This window comes from Dromaius novaehollandiae, chromosome 26, assembly GCF_036370855.1.
Source record: "Dromaius novaehollandiae isolate bDroNov1 chromosome 26, bDroNov1.hap1, whole genome shotgun sequence".
NCBI lineage: Eukaryota > Metazoa > Chordata > Aves > Casuariiformes > Dromaiidae > Dromaius > Dromaius novaehollandiae.
In genome coordinates this window covers 7,134,378-7,149,095 of record NC_088123.1, presented here as the reverse complement: position 1 = coordinate 7,149,095, position 14,718 = coordinate 7,134,378, and the positions used below count along the sequence as shown (strand labels likewise).

The window sequence follows — 14,718 nt, the reverse complement described above, 5'->3', positions numbered from 1 at the left end:
GCAGTGAGAGACGGACAGAGCCATAGCCGAGGTGGTGGCCTGATCCAACCTGTGAATTGCTGTGGGTCCTGCATTAACATGCGTCAGGCCTGATTTTCTTCTCAGATCACTGTGTATCAGAAGTATTTGCAGCTATGCATTCCAGCCCAATAACCAACAGAAGAATTGTACTTTTTTATCTTAGCTTCAGTGGCGGAAAGGTTAGGAAGCGGATATTTTATCCCCGGAGCTTTGAACATTTACCATTATCCTCATTTTGCAGATGCAGGCTGAGACGCAGAGAGGGCCCTGATTGCATATATTAAGGATCTCATATATTAGTTCAGTGGCAAAGTGGGAAATTCTTTCCTAACTCCCAAGACCAATCAGTATCAGAGAGAGCAGATGGCTTGCAACAGTTTTCGTTGAGTTTTATTTATTAAAAATAGATACATAATTGAGCAAGGAGACCTGTTTTACCTGGAGTAGCCTTTTTTCCCATAACAGTGGGATTGCTCCATATTTTTGGAGAGTTCTAGTTGCTACTTCATTGTTTATTAGTTGCTCTTTCAAATTTTTGTTGCAACAAGAATTTTGAAAAAAAAATCCCTCAAAACAAAAACCCTGTGCTAGAGAGCCAAAACAAAACGCATTTTGTTATATTTGCACTGGTATACTGTCGATATTCTCAAGGTAATTCATCCTCTGTGCTTCCCACCAGCATAAACACCCTGCGGAAGGCTACAAATCCTTCCCTTCAAGGGAGTTGCAATCCCATCTAACTCAAAGGGCCACCAGTACAGTTCTTGGCACCAATACTGTTCTTGGCACCATAGTGTCAAGTCTCCTCAAATTGTTCTGCTGCTTAATCCTTCATGCCTAACATAACATGATGTGTAATTAAATGTACCATTTCTTTCTCCAAGTAACATTTCAGGGATAAATGGAGCCCTTGGCCTCAGCGAACGGGCCGTTCTGTGCATAGTTATTAGAGTCGGTTTGTGAAAGGAGCTCGCTGTGCTGCGGGGATGGCTGTTATAACACAGCTGTCAGAGAGCGGGCGCTCGGGTTGCACAGGGCTGAGGTGAGGCTGCCCAGCGCAGGGCCGTGGGTGAGTGAGGCAGGAGCTGGCGGACAGAGCCGGGGAGCCGCTCTGCTCTGAGCACTGTGCAGCCTCGAAGGCTGCAAGGTGCCAGGATGCGATGCAGTGTCCCAGCCAGCTGCTGCTGCCGCCCCTGGTACTAATGAGGGCAGCAATAAGCCACATTATAGCACTGTGCAAGTTGCCTGAGCTCCCCCATAGGCTATGCTGTGATCGGCCTGCTTTAAACTAACTTCTTTTCTCTGTGTGGCATAGCATCAAACTCCTGAGCTGGTGCTACCTGGCTCCTTAGTATGAAATATCTGTGTTTCTAGAGCATCACCGGCGTGGGAGGAGCGTGCGATTGGTGAAACCTAGACATGTGTGGGGAAAAAACAACAAATCTCTGCATGATGCAGAGCTCTCAGGTTATGTCTACAGCTGCAAGCGTGCCTTGCCCATGTGCAGGGCCAGCTGGATGCAAGCCAGGACTGAAGTGGAGGCAATATAGAAGCGTCAGCATGGTGCAAGCACGAGGCCAGTAAACTCTCCTGGCTGGGCTGGCTCAGCATTGCTCTAAAACTGATCCACCTCTTTTGGCCTGGAGCTGGCTCACATCTGTCTGGAGCTGAGCCGTAGACACTCCCTTAAATTCATTGCTTGGGTGCTCGCTCTCTGCGGAATGATGGCTCTCATCCAGTATTCCTGTCCAGCTCCGGTCGCTAAGGTCACAAGGAGTTAAAAGCATATCCAGGAAACTTTGGGTGCATCTGGTAGGCACAGGCGCTATCTGGAATAGTTCAGTTCAGGAGGCTGCACTTAATTAAAACTGCAAAATGGCACAATTAGCTGAGGCTGAAAATTTCCTACCGCCTCAGCTGAGTGTGACGCATGTTTTCTAATCTCTCTATTTATCTTATTGTTAATCTGTAGCTATCAATTAAAACAATTCTCAAAACTCTATTTTGATGGGTCCATTTGGAAACTACTCAGATAACAATAGAATCATTTAACTTCTCTTTTGTGAAGCTTAATTTGCCTGCACCTTCTTATTAAAGCTTGCCACTATTAAAGGGGGGGGTTGTGCTCTGATCTCGAGCTGGTGTGTTACAGAGGACATGGTTGGGCCACCAAGGCTGGCAGAGTGGCAGAGGCGTCATTTATGGCAGTCTGCAGATGCCAGTAGTAACTCTCTGTCATGCTAATGTTCTTAGGCAGTTGAGGAAAAACATGCAGCAGAGTTTTAGGCCAGGAAAAAGCAGTTGAAGTATGGAACCTTTGAAGTCTGAAAATTGGTTTTCTTCAAAAGGAAAAAAAGCTCCGTGTCGAAAGCAGCAGGGGCTTTCTCCTGTGGTCACAGTTCAAATTCAGACTAAGAGTTAAAGAATAAGCAGTGTGTAATGCTTAGCCAATCACAGGGCATTACTTTGGGTCCGTTTTCTGCTCGTCAGGCTAGGGGCGTCTAATTGAATTGGCATTGGTGAGAGACTGCGCTGCCCGTCCAGGGTGTCAGGGTGGTGCTGGTGCAGCGAGGCGCAGCGCCGTGGCCCAGTGCGGGCCGCAGCTTCGGCTGGGTCTCGCTCCCCAGGGCCTCGCGGGCCTACCTTTAGGCCTGGAGAGGGTCTCGGTTGCCCTGTTCTGTCCTGGATCCCCCTGTTCACGTTGTGACAAGGCTGGCAGTTCTGGTGCATGTGCGTTTTTTTTAATCCAGTGCAGACCCTGTTCTTTCAGGCCATTTCACAGAAGTTGCTGGGCAGGCAGAAATAATGTGTGTTGTCTGCTGGCCTCAGGCAGTGCTCAGAGCTGTGTTGCAGGGACAGCAGCGCTCCTTCCCTGCCCGTTATCAGTGCAGTCCTCTGCCTACACCTTAGCATTTGATTCAATAATCCTGAATAAACCATGGGAAAAGCTGACCTTTGCAGTGACCCTTCCTCCTCAAGGCCTGTTTCTAGCTGAGAGCTGCATTTCTGTTTTTAGCATGAGTTTTAAGCACTCTAATTAAATCAGGGACTGGTTTAATAATCCTGGTTGGTTCAGGCAGCCGAGACAATTCGTTCACAGTTGCTTTATTAATGCAGCAGTAATCTCTAGGTTGGGAGTTCACCTCCTTACTCATTCATCCAATTCTTTGGGAATGGGAAATGAGTTTTAAAGCAGCAGCTTTGCTCCTGTTCTGCACGTGTTCTGCCTGGCAGGAGCCAGCTTGCAGCACAGTGCACAGAATTAAAGCACTTGCCTGAGGAAGGCAGGGAAGGATGGAGGAAGGAAACTGCACTGACATTTTTCCACCAGAATTTTACGTTATGCCCCTTTTGTCTTTCTGCAGCACCTGGCATAGTCCAGGTCCATTAAGTCGTGAGTCTAAGCTCCCGGAACTATCCCACTATGAATGATGAGTCTAGTGTCACCTGCCCGTGGTTCAGAGCAAGCCCGTCGATGTCCTGGAATTAACCTGGGCAACTGCAGCAGCCCCTTGGACAGAGGGTGTGAAATCCTGGCCCCCTTTGGAAAAAGGCAAAACTCCCTGACCAGGGCTTTGGGCTGGAAATCATATTGTTTTGTAAGTCGTAAGTGTGTGGCTTTGACTATTGAACTTCCTGTACGTGGCTTGGATTAGAACTTATCCTCGTATCTTCCCTGTAAAACTGATAGTCATTCTGTGACTGATGCTGTTTGCACTCACAAGGGTGTAAATCAGCAACCACTGGATTCAAATTGACAGCTACACCACATTAAAATTGGCCTGAGCAAGAGGAGAATCAGTCCCCTGTGTATTTTCAAGGTGTAGAATGAAATGTCTTTCAAAATGCTGCATAATATACAACCTAGTAGGCATATGGAATGACTTTTCTTAGTTCCCCAAAATATATAAGAGGATAGATATATAAAAAGAAAAAAAATATTCATTGCTCAATACATGAAAACTATATCAAATGATGGCTCTCAGGAAAATATATTTTCTTAGAGGACACCAGTTTCTTAGTAAAATATCTGACATCTTAACTGCTGTAAATCAGCGTTGCTGTGTTGACACAAGTGAAGCTGCACTGATTTATACCAGCCAATGATCTGGCCTTTATTCATTATTATGGCCTCAAATTAATTCCTCTGGAAAAAAAACAGAGAAGTTTGGAAAGTTAGGCTAGTTTGTTGTGCATGCGTATTCAGTGAAGACAACTTCCAGAAACTCAGATAAAGAAAAACATTCAAATGAGGCAAAGATGAGTAATTGACGATCATAACTGTGATTATAAGGTATAATTACAATTAGCTGCACAAGAGTGTTAATCATGAAAATAATTATATGTCAGCTTTTTCCAAAAGAAAAGGGAATGTAATTAAGTGGCCCAAATGGGTGACAAAACGCATATAATTGGAGCGATGGGGATGGTGTTGGCAGAAGGGGAAAGAGGGTGTGCTTAGAGACAAAGTCCACTGGATATTTGCTATTGCCTGTCAAGCTTCTCTAAAGTAAGAAAAACAGGGGGTCAAGCTCTTCATTCTAATAATGTGCTGTTTAGGTTGATTGAGCCAATTTTAACACCATTAGAAAATAAGGAGAAAAGAAATCTCAGGGATACAGCTACTGAATTTCTAGTCTGTTTAGATTAGGACTCTTTATTTCTGTTGCAGTGGGATTAAGGTCAGACCAGTGCACAAGCCACCTCTCTTCTACTAGACTCCACTGCTAGAGGAACCATTTCTTGTTTTGCCCCACAAAATAAGGCTGTAGGAGGCCACCCAATTCTTAGAAGACATGTCTGCAGCAAAGTCTCCTTTATTCCTCATGGAGCTGTTTTCGCTGGCTGTACTGGAAGCTTTCTTTCGGTCCTTTTCTCCTTTTGCTTGACAATCACTTGTTGCTCCGGCTGGTGTTGGGTGAATCAAATATTGCAGCCTCCAGAGCAGGTCAGTGTGCCACAGGATATCTGTCAGAAAATCCAACTGTCCGTTCCCTTGCACACACATCGTGAATTATAAAAAGCTCTCTCCAGGGAGTGAAGGTGGCAGGATCCTGTAATTTATCTTGCATGAAATGAGCTTGTTTGAATGGACTGGAAAAACCAAGCCATTAATTCAGAATAGCTTCTGTACTCTGCAGAGCTGCAATTCTATTCTATACATCCACTGCAGTAAAAGTTATGGGGTTTTAATACCTTTTCCTTTTTTTCTTTTTGTTTTTATTTTGGTCTTGCTGTAGACTCGGTGCTGGCTGCTCCAGTTGCATGCTTCTGAATGGCTCTTCACCTCATCAGTCGCCTGTGAACAATTGAGTAAGTTCGCTCAGTGTAAATCCTCTTCTTTAAACTCATTAAATTGTGCCTAGCCTCTGCAAGAGCTATTTGACAAATTCCCCTGAGTGGCAAAGTAGTGTTTATTATGATTATTATTACTATTATTATTTTTCTCTCAGCTCCATCTGTAATGTAAACACCATTATGTTTTAATTATCTGTTTGAAAAGGAGATTTAAAAGTGAATCCCACAGGAACCTGGCCAGCATGCACAATAGAAGTCCCCTTGAGAATCACTCTGGTAGGTGAAATCTGATGTAGGAGGCATCAGAGATGCACTGGAAGGAAAGGAGCTTAATGCCACAGTAGTCCTGCAGCCACCAAGTCTTTTTGCCCCTCTCTCCAGGGCAAACGCACACTACTTCTGAATTTCAGCCCCGCATAAGTGGGACTAAAAGCTAATAGATCAGCCACTCCCAGAGGGGTTTTTCCAGGCCTGTTCTCTGCTGTGCATTAGAGGGAGGAGGCTGCTGGCAAAAGGATGTTTCTCTCCCTTGGGCAAAGGGATTGTCACCCATTCACCAGAGAGGGGACTTGCAAGCTGAAGAAGCGTCATCCAAAAGATGAGGGAAGTGAGAATGCATTGGTTGCCATGGTGCCTCATCTCAGATATGGTGATAACAATATGAGATCACATAGATAGCGCACTTCCACAGACCCCATAAAGATCACCAGCTGGAGACCTGCTACAGTGGCCAGCTTTTCAGATCCCCTTTTTCCTCCCTCACTCCTAAGCCAGCTCTGCCTCCTTGCCTGTCTTGCCCTGTGAAGGGAAGTGGAAATTTCTCTTCTTTGCTAGTTTTCCTCACCTCTCTCATGCCTATTTAGGGTCCTATATAGGACCCTGTTTTAATGTGTAGGATTTGGAGGGGGACACTCGGACTCATCCCCAACAAAGGAAACAGGAGAGAGAAGTCATTAGGACTGGTGACAAAAGGGTATCCAAATGCATTTGTGAATTAAAGGTGCTGCCAAAATGAAAGGCACATTGAGGGAATGAAGTCAGACCAGAAACAAGACAGGAATGAATTGCTGAAAAACCTCTCTCTTGCTTCTTAAGCTTGAAGGAAAATCAGCTTTGTGACCCCTTTCTCACACCCTTGCATTGGGACAAATCTGTTTGCCAGCCCTCCTCCGCAATGTAATCACTCCACTGTTTAATGTTCTGCGTTTTCCATTATCGCTAATCTCTTCAAATGAAAGGCAGGAGCCCAGGCTGCTTCTCTGCCAATGCCAGAGCCAATGTGTTAGTCGCAGCCTCCTGCCTGCCAGGACCGTGGGAGGCTCCGGTCCCTCACTCGCAGCAGTCTCTTCCTGACCCTCCCCTGTGCTGGCCCCAGTGAAAACACCTGTAGGGAGGGTGGACCCCAATGCACAGCAGTCTTCTGGACTGCAAAACTCCCTCTTTACCCTTCTCACACTCCAGGGAGGTCAACAGTCCTCTGGGAAGCAGGAATACGCCTTTTGAGAAAAGGTCCTGTGACATCGTGACTTACATGCGACCTCAACACTTCAAAAGTGTTCCCAGGCGCGTGGAAGGGAGGCCCTCCTGCGTCTCGTGAATCCACAGAGCTCTTAGGGTTCCTCTGGGAGGAATGACATTATGAAGATGTGATATGAGAATATTAACACCTCCAGGGTTACCAAATAAAAAGAAATGATTTTTAATAGCTTTTACCATTTCTTTAGCTTTGATTAGTCTCCTCTGGCTTTATAGTGCTGGGCATGAATATGAGGATTTAAAGAATTAACTGAGTTAATGAAGGCTGATTATTAATGTTTGGAGCTCAATAAAAAAGAGAGAGAAAGAAAGAAAACACACAAAAAAGAGCTGAAAATAAGGGTAATCTTTCTTTCCCCCAAAAGGAGATGCACTGAATTATTGCTGTAGCTATAAGGGAAGCACCAAAGGAATGGAAGTAAATACCTCCCCTTAGCTATTGGAGGACCTGTGAAATTTGCTGCAAGGAAATATCCAGTTTAGGGGAAGAGGATGATAATGGGGAAAGAGGACCAAAGGCTCTGCCTGTGAAGGTTTGGCCAACCCTCTTTGTAAAGCCCTCAGCTTCTGCACTGTGGCCTGATTGCCAAAGAATCCAGTGCCATTTATGCCCTCCCCAAGGATCTTGAGGGATCCTGGACTCTGGAAAACCTGGTCCTTAATCAGAAGCTGCTTAGGGACTCAGCTCCTCTAAAGGTCCTGTAAAAGACGTGCTCCCGAGCACCTTTGAATATCTGGGCCCTAATTCCTCATCTCTAACGAGCTGTACAGACAGAAACATTAGTTCTTCCATGTATTTACATTGCAAGATCTTCAGGAGAGGGATAGTCTGTGGACTTGTGAGCTCAGTCTAGGCCTAGAGTCATAACAGTGGCACAAATATGATTAACAGCAATCCCTACCTCCCTTCCATCCCGAAGTCCTGACCAGCTTTGCCCTTACGAGAAAAGCGAAGCACTTAATTATCCGCGTAGAAAGAAGTACAGAATTGACTGCCATTGCTCCTTCTCCATGGGTGGGATCGTCCAGGATTGTCAGGGCTAATGGTAATTGATGTTTCCTTTCACACCTGCTCTCTTTCCTGCTTTATTAAGCCTCTGCAAACACTGCTGTCTCTGGGGAAACAGTGGGAGTGGAGGAGGAAGCCTGTGGAAGAGAACAATTCCGGTTGTTCAGCACAGCGCTTTGCTAAATTGCATTCAGCCTCTTTTGCAGAGTAATAAACTGTTGTCTGAAAGGCAGCATGGAGTTTTAATTTTCTCATTGTCAATGGATGCTGTAATCACGTAATTAACAAAGTGCGGGAGAGAGTCGTTTAAAGCAAGCTGAGAACACCAGCACATGCAGCAGATGCTTGGGGGAGTGGAACAACTTTTATTTGTTCTCTTCTAGATCTGGAGACCTTTTTAGTACTTGAAAGATAGAGGAATCGCATTTAGATAACGGGAGTAGTTACAAGGAGGAGGAGTGTGCTTTGGTTTGCTGTTTTATCCCTGTGCTAACTTTCAAGTTCAAGGGTTCTGTTTTCACCTGTATTGCCCCAATCTGACAGTGCCGTAATGGCAGAGAAATCAGTGGAGGCTCAGCTGTCATAGGCCAGAAAAATACAGCAAAGTGAGGCTGGAAGTATGTAAAACCATGAACAAAGCAACATGTTAGAAGTCACCAACAATATTAAGGTGCCCTAGTTCCTCTGCAAAGCCATACTGCCTTGGGCTTTCACCTCTGGACATTTAGCACATTAAATAGTATTGAAATTGTTTGATATTTGCATCAGAGAGAGACTAACAAGCTGCTGGACTAAAGTACCACAGGGTAGGCGTTAAGTGAGCACTGGGCTGCTGTGGGCCCTGGTACAGCTGGCTCCATATTGCTGCCCGCTCTTTTAGGCATGGTGCTCAGCAGGGATGAAATCCTGGCAGCACAGGTCATTTCCCACTGGCTTCAAGGGACTCTGATCTCCACAGTCTGCTGGCCTCAATTCTCATGATGTTTTTCTCCTGCAACTTTAGGATTTCTCCTCACTCCTATGTATATGTTTCACAGCCACTGTGCTTCTACCAGTGTTTATTATGGGCTGAACAGAGCCCTGACTGCTTTATATTGCAATGACACTGGTGTTTCATTTTGTTGTGTTTTTATGCTTTTCTCAGAAGCAAGCAAAGGGCTTCCTGGACCAAATAGCAGCAGTGCCTCCCTCTCCTGATGGAGCTGGGAGAGTGCTGGCATTGTCATGGCACCCGTGCAGCCACAGCCTATGTGTGTCATATCAGAGTGATCAGCAATCTTCTGAGAGACACCAGGCAGTGATAGTAACCAGTAACTTCTCATGCTCGGTGATCAGCAACAGGCAGCTGATGACTTTTTCAAAGTCACTCTAATAAGCCAGTGCACAGACAGTAGGCAGGAGTGGGACTGCTGCAGCTGGATTGCTCCTGGACCGGCCTTAGTGCCCATTTCACAGAGAGGGAAGGTTGGCAGTGGCTCCTGTGCTTCAGCCCAGGCCTGGAGTTAGGTTTTCTTGGGCCAAAGAGATGAGTGAGTGCAGTGGTCTCTCCTGTTCTGCACAAGCTTACCACAGAGCTTTGGCAAGTGCCAAGAGCACTGAAATACTGCACTAAAATGCTGCCTGGCTTTGTACCTCTGAGGCCTATGTGCTGTGTAAAAGACCTTCAGGCTTCTCCAGTGCCTGGTCCCCTGCGCTCAGCTGGGTGGATGCTGAGGGTGGATCAGGTCCTGCTGAGGATGAGACCAGATCTGTCACTGCGTCTCTCCTCTGTGGTGCCTTTCCTCAGTGTGGGCTGCGAGCTGGAGAGGGTCGGACCCAGGGTGGCCAGCAGCCCCCATAAAGGATCCTCTCCTTACACTCCCTCCTTCTCTTCTAGCACAGCGGATACTGACTCCCTCAGTTTTAGGACTGTGGGGAGACTGTTTCATATCTTTGGAATTTGTGTGTATTTTAGGGTGAGGAAATATCTCTCTGCAGGGAAAACTGTCTTCCTCAGCGATTATTGACCAAGAAATAGAGTCTAGGGGAAGGAGAAGAGAGGTGCTATTTTTTATGCAGGAAATGCCTCCCTTAGTCTGGGAATCCAGTAAACAATTACAGCAATGGAAGGATCCTGGAGATTTAGAGATGCAAGAGTGCTGACAAAGGCTAAGTTTGACCCATTTATCTCTCAGCCCCTCTTGGCATATTTAGCAGCAGCTAAGAAGCACCTCACAAAATTGAAACTGGTGAATTTAAATGATGGCCTCTTCTGTTCTGGCTTTTTAATTTCCCATCCCTCGGATACTCCCCTCCCCCCCCCCCGAATTGTACAGTCCTCTTCATCTCCAGTGATATATTATGCATCTGTCCCCACCTCCACGCTGCTGAACTGGAAATTGTTTACTTAATGGACATTACAGCTCTGCTGACTTTAATTAGGAGGAGATATCAGCTTACAGGTTGAAGGCAGGGAACACGGACTTTTGGAGGAGGTGGGGTTTACAGGGTGCTTTATGGACCAAAGTGAGCTCAAGGAAATGTTCCACATAATCAAAGGTCACAGTGTTCCTCCAGGTGTCTGCTGCTGTAAACCTCTTTTGGCTATCAGATGCCTTTTAAAGCACTTGTTTGCTTTACGCTTCATTAGCTGAGAAAGAAGTCACCTAACAAAGCCCATAATTTTGTGCTCCTGATACTTCGATGTACCGTGTTTATACGGCTTTGAAGAAACCATCAAGATTTGCAGTGGTATCTGTAGAATAACAGTAGTAGTTTATAGAAAGATGTGTGAGGTACAAACTTATGGGCTAAAAAGTTAAGGGGGCAGACTGCAGGATTGCATGGGAGGGCAGCGCTGGAGAACGGTTCAGGCTTGACATCCTGCTAACAGGGCCATGCATTAGCGTCTGTCTCTAAGCTTCAAAGTAAAACTGAATGCTGCTGCGCTGGAATTCAGTGTTTTATCAAGGCTTGGATATATACTGCTTTTAATGGGGAACACATCTAGATTATGTAAAAGTTTTAAGACACCATTAATAGAACTACCCCTCCCATCACTGGAGAGAAGCAGTTGCATCTCTCACATAAATCACCTCCAAGAGACAGTGTTATTACTTTTCTCCTCTGGATTTGACATCCCTGAACAGTATGTGATCTACACCCCTCATTGCTGTCTTGAACTTGGGCATCATGGTAGGTGGCTTGGTTATGCCTCTCAGTGCCTCATGAAGTGTTTTGCATATAGGGTCAGGAACCAGACAAAGACCTTCAACATCTAATTTTTATCCATAAGATCACCACATCTGTGCACAATTGATGCCATGTTTATAGACAAGCACAAATGCACTGGCTTAGTGGAGTGACTCCCAGCAGGCCCAGGAGTAAATGAAAGAAACGTCATTTCTCCATGTGCTGCACACAGCCCCTGCTGAGATTTACTCCAAGACTGTCACTGTCTGCAGTCACCCTTCCAGATGGGAGAATAAGAAACCTCGGTGTTAGCTGCACTGCTAGCAGCACTGCAAAGCTTGTCTTATCTGCAAGTCACTGCTTGCATAGTCCACGGCCACCCACAAGAGGAATTATTCACAGCTCTCTAAATTCTTTTGTACTTCTCCATTGACGTTTTAAATCACTCCATCAGTTGTGACAGTTTATGAGAGCTGATGTGGCTCATCCTCTGGAACAGACAAGCTGTGGATAGGAGTGATTATTCCATAAACTTCATTTTATTTTTCACCTTGCGTCTTCCTTGATCTTCGAGCCATTAAATCTCAGCTATTTTTTTTTTTCCCCTGAGCAATTCCTGTCAGCAGAGCTGGAGCCCAAGTTATTTTTGCATAACACCCCAGTGTGTTCACAGCTGCACTACTCCCCCACAAATGACAAGCTCCATATTGTGCCAGGGAAAGGTAAATTGTTAAGTGCATTTACTTTTGTTAACACAATAGTCTACACAGTGCGGTCTCCTGTTTGAGCTGCCAGGCATCCATATGATTTTTAAGCAGCTGTCACTTAGGTACCTTGGAAGGATAAACTGCACTCTGAAAACTCAAAGATGCAGGGAAAGGTACTTGCTTGTGTAGCTCCTGTGAAATGATGAGCCCTATTAATTAATCACTCCCCTTCCAGGATAGATGTCAGAATCAGACAAAAGCCAATCAGTAAACGTGGAAGAACGAGCGTCGTGCAGAAGTGGTGCTGGCAGCAACAGCGGGAAACAGCGGTGCTAGGACGAGGCAAAGACGGAGGAGTGCCAGGGACTGCTGATATCACCGCCTGCAGATGTGCTAGACCACAGGATAAGCTACCTAGAGTTGACCAAGGCCTTGCAGGTAAATGGTGACCACTGTCCTTAGCTTGTCTGGAGCAATGTGTAACAGCAATTACCCTCCTGGAAGGTAACTGGCTATGCCAATGTAAAAATCACTGAGGCCTAGAATTTTAAAATTCATTTGGATGCCTAACAGTCATTGAAATCAACAGTAGTTAGATACCTAAAATTCTTTAAATACAGCAGCTCTTACTGAAAGGCAGTGAAGTCAGTGGAAAGATTCCCATTGATTGCAGCAGATATTCATCTGGGACAGAAATGTAAGAAGCAATCAGGGAATGGTTTGCTGTGGCCCTGTTGTTTTCTTCTAAAGTTGCCCCACAGGTGGTCACAGTCTCACTGCACATCTGCCTAAGCAAATGCAGGACAGGGCTGTGCTTCAGACTAAAGGGTTTGTTGAGATGTAAAACTCAAGCAATAAATTGTTTCCAAATGTCCCAGGTCAAGGGAGGGACTCAGCAATCTCTGGCCATTTTATGATCTAATTTAATTTCTCAAGTGTGTCAGTCTGTGGTTCATATAGTCCCTGACATATGTACTTGGCCAAAACCTAGAAATGGGAGTATGTGGGTTGCAGGATAACTGTGCATGAGACAGGAGTATAGACTACATCAGCAGAATGAAATCATCAACCCCTTATTGGTTTGAATTGCTTACCTGTACTTTCCTACGGAGTCAGTTCTCAACCTGACATATATCAGCTGAAGGATCTTGCCCATTGCAGCATTATCAAGGGAGAAGAAACTCCTTACATATGTGCATTAATCATCTAGGAGGAAATGTTAGCAGCTACATGCACAGTTGAATTGTGTCTTGAAGTGTGTCAGCTTGGCCTCCATTTAAAATGGGAGCTGTATCAGCACAGTCAAAGGCAAATTCATGGCAGCATAGTTTGGAACAGCAAACCAGAACCTGTTTGAGGTGTAAGCATGGCCAGCTCCTTCTCTTCTCGCATTCATTTACAAAACTGGCCAAGGTGAGTCTGCATTTTGTTTGATACTGTCATTGCTTTCAGATGCATAGAGATTATTTCAGGCTTTGAGTTGAGGGCTATAGTCCCCTTCTAACCCAGACAGCAGCTAGTATGAGGCCACCCAAGTTCCTGGGGAGAGAAATTAAGCTGCAAGATGGCTAGTGAGGTCATGTCACACCATGAAAGGAGTAATTTTCCTGCAATTGATTTCCTGAAGATGACTCGTGGTTTGTGTGCAGTGAAAGCTAATTTAAACAAGAAAGATGAGTCTCTCCAACACACCTTGATTGGCAATTGTGATAAATTCCTATAATTACTATTGACTCCACAGAAGGTTTTCATTTGTTAAAAATGTTGCTGAAATGACAGCCCAGAAATGGAATATAACAGGCAAAGGGGAAGGTTACACAAAATGCCTGTCTTTGCAGAGTTCCCTGAGTAGATCTGTGATGAGCCACCAGACTTCCTTCTTGCTCTCAACTACATCTCACTTCTCATAGTCAGATAATGCACATTGAGGAAGTTTCCAATATGTTCATTTATTATTCAGTCCTTGTATGAGAACATGGTGCAATGTGTGCTTAAATCATATGGGCTTTGATCACAGGAATAAGATATTTACAGATTTGAACCATTTCACAAGTCTCTATGGCCTCTCCCAAACATTGAGAAATTATGAGTCTCATTCAGAAATATCTTGGTCTTTTTTTAAAAAAGTCTCAAGTTTAATAATGCTGTAATGCATGTCATGTTTGTCTTCTGATTTCTGATTCTTCAAGTTGCTTTTATTTTGTGTTTTCAAGCTTTTTTCATTCAGTCTCTCTTTTTCTAAGAAAAGTTGAAATTATGATGTTCTTGCCATGATTCAGCTACTGAAATTTTAAGAAAAACATCGGAGCTGAGCCCCGTGATAAAATAGCAAAATGAGGCAATACTGCTACACCAGCCCAGATTAATTTAGAAGTTTTGCAAAGCCCTAATCTCTAAGGAGTCTATTTGAAAGTTTTTCTTTCCTCACTGCTTCCAGAACAAGAAGAACAAGGAAAAATGAAAACTGCAGATGTACTCTGTGTTAAATCAGCAGTGGCTGCAAGGAGTCCTGGGTTCTGATGCATTGACTTCAGTGGGATTTGGAACAAGCCCAGGAGGGAAAGAACTCCGGAGCTGTTTTGTTCCCATTAAGGAATCAAAGTAAGAGACCAGGTCACTAAAGAGCTCATGTTGGATACTGAGCTGTTTTAACAACCAGATCACACATCCCTTAACTTGATTATTCCCTTCCCTGCTCTTTGAAGACAGCCCCAGAGCCCACGCTGTTTTGTAACCCCTCATGGATTAAGAAACCCAGGCCTGTAGTTGCAAAGAATGCCAGTCTGCCTGACCAAACCCAAAGGGGTCAGATATTTTCCCTCTGAAAAGAAAATTCTATGTTTATATCAGCTATTTGTTTCTGAAAGAAAAATGGCTTACAAGTGGCAGACAGAGGCCTTGTCTTCTGTGTGAAATGCTCAAAAGCAAGCAGGAATCATATTGGCCACACATAAAACAGCCTCTCTGCATTATAAA

The 14,718-nt window shown here is 44.8% G+C and overlaps 1 protein-coding gene across 2 annotated transcripts in view; it reads left to right on the top strand.

Annotated features, from left to right (window-relative positions):
- The window catches only part of DUSP26 (dual specificity phosphatase 26), a 76,315-nt gene that overhangs the window by 41,481 nt on the left and 20,116 nt on the right, over positions 1–14,718 (top strand). For both annotated transcript variants that reach the window (XM_026122276.2, XM_026122275.2), the window contains exons 2-4: positions 5,262–5,334; positions 11,978–12,180; positions 14,180–14,343. The gene's annotated coding sequence lies outside the window, so the exon portion shown is untranslated. The remainder of the gene's footprint in view (positions 1–5,261; positions 5,335–11,977; positions 12,181–14,179; positions 14,344–14,718) is intronic.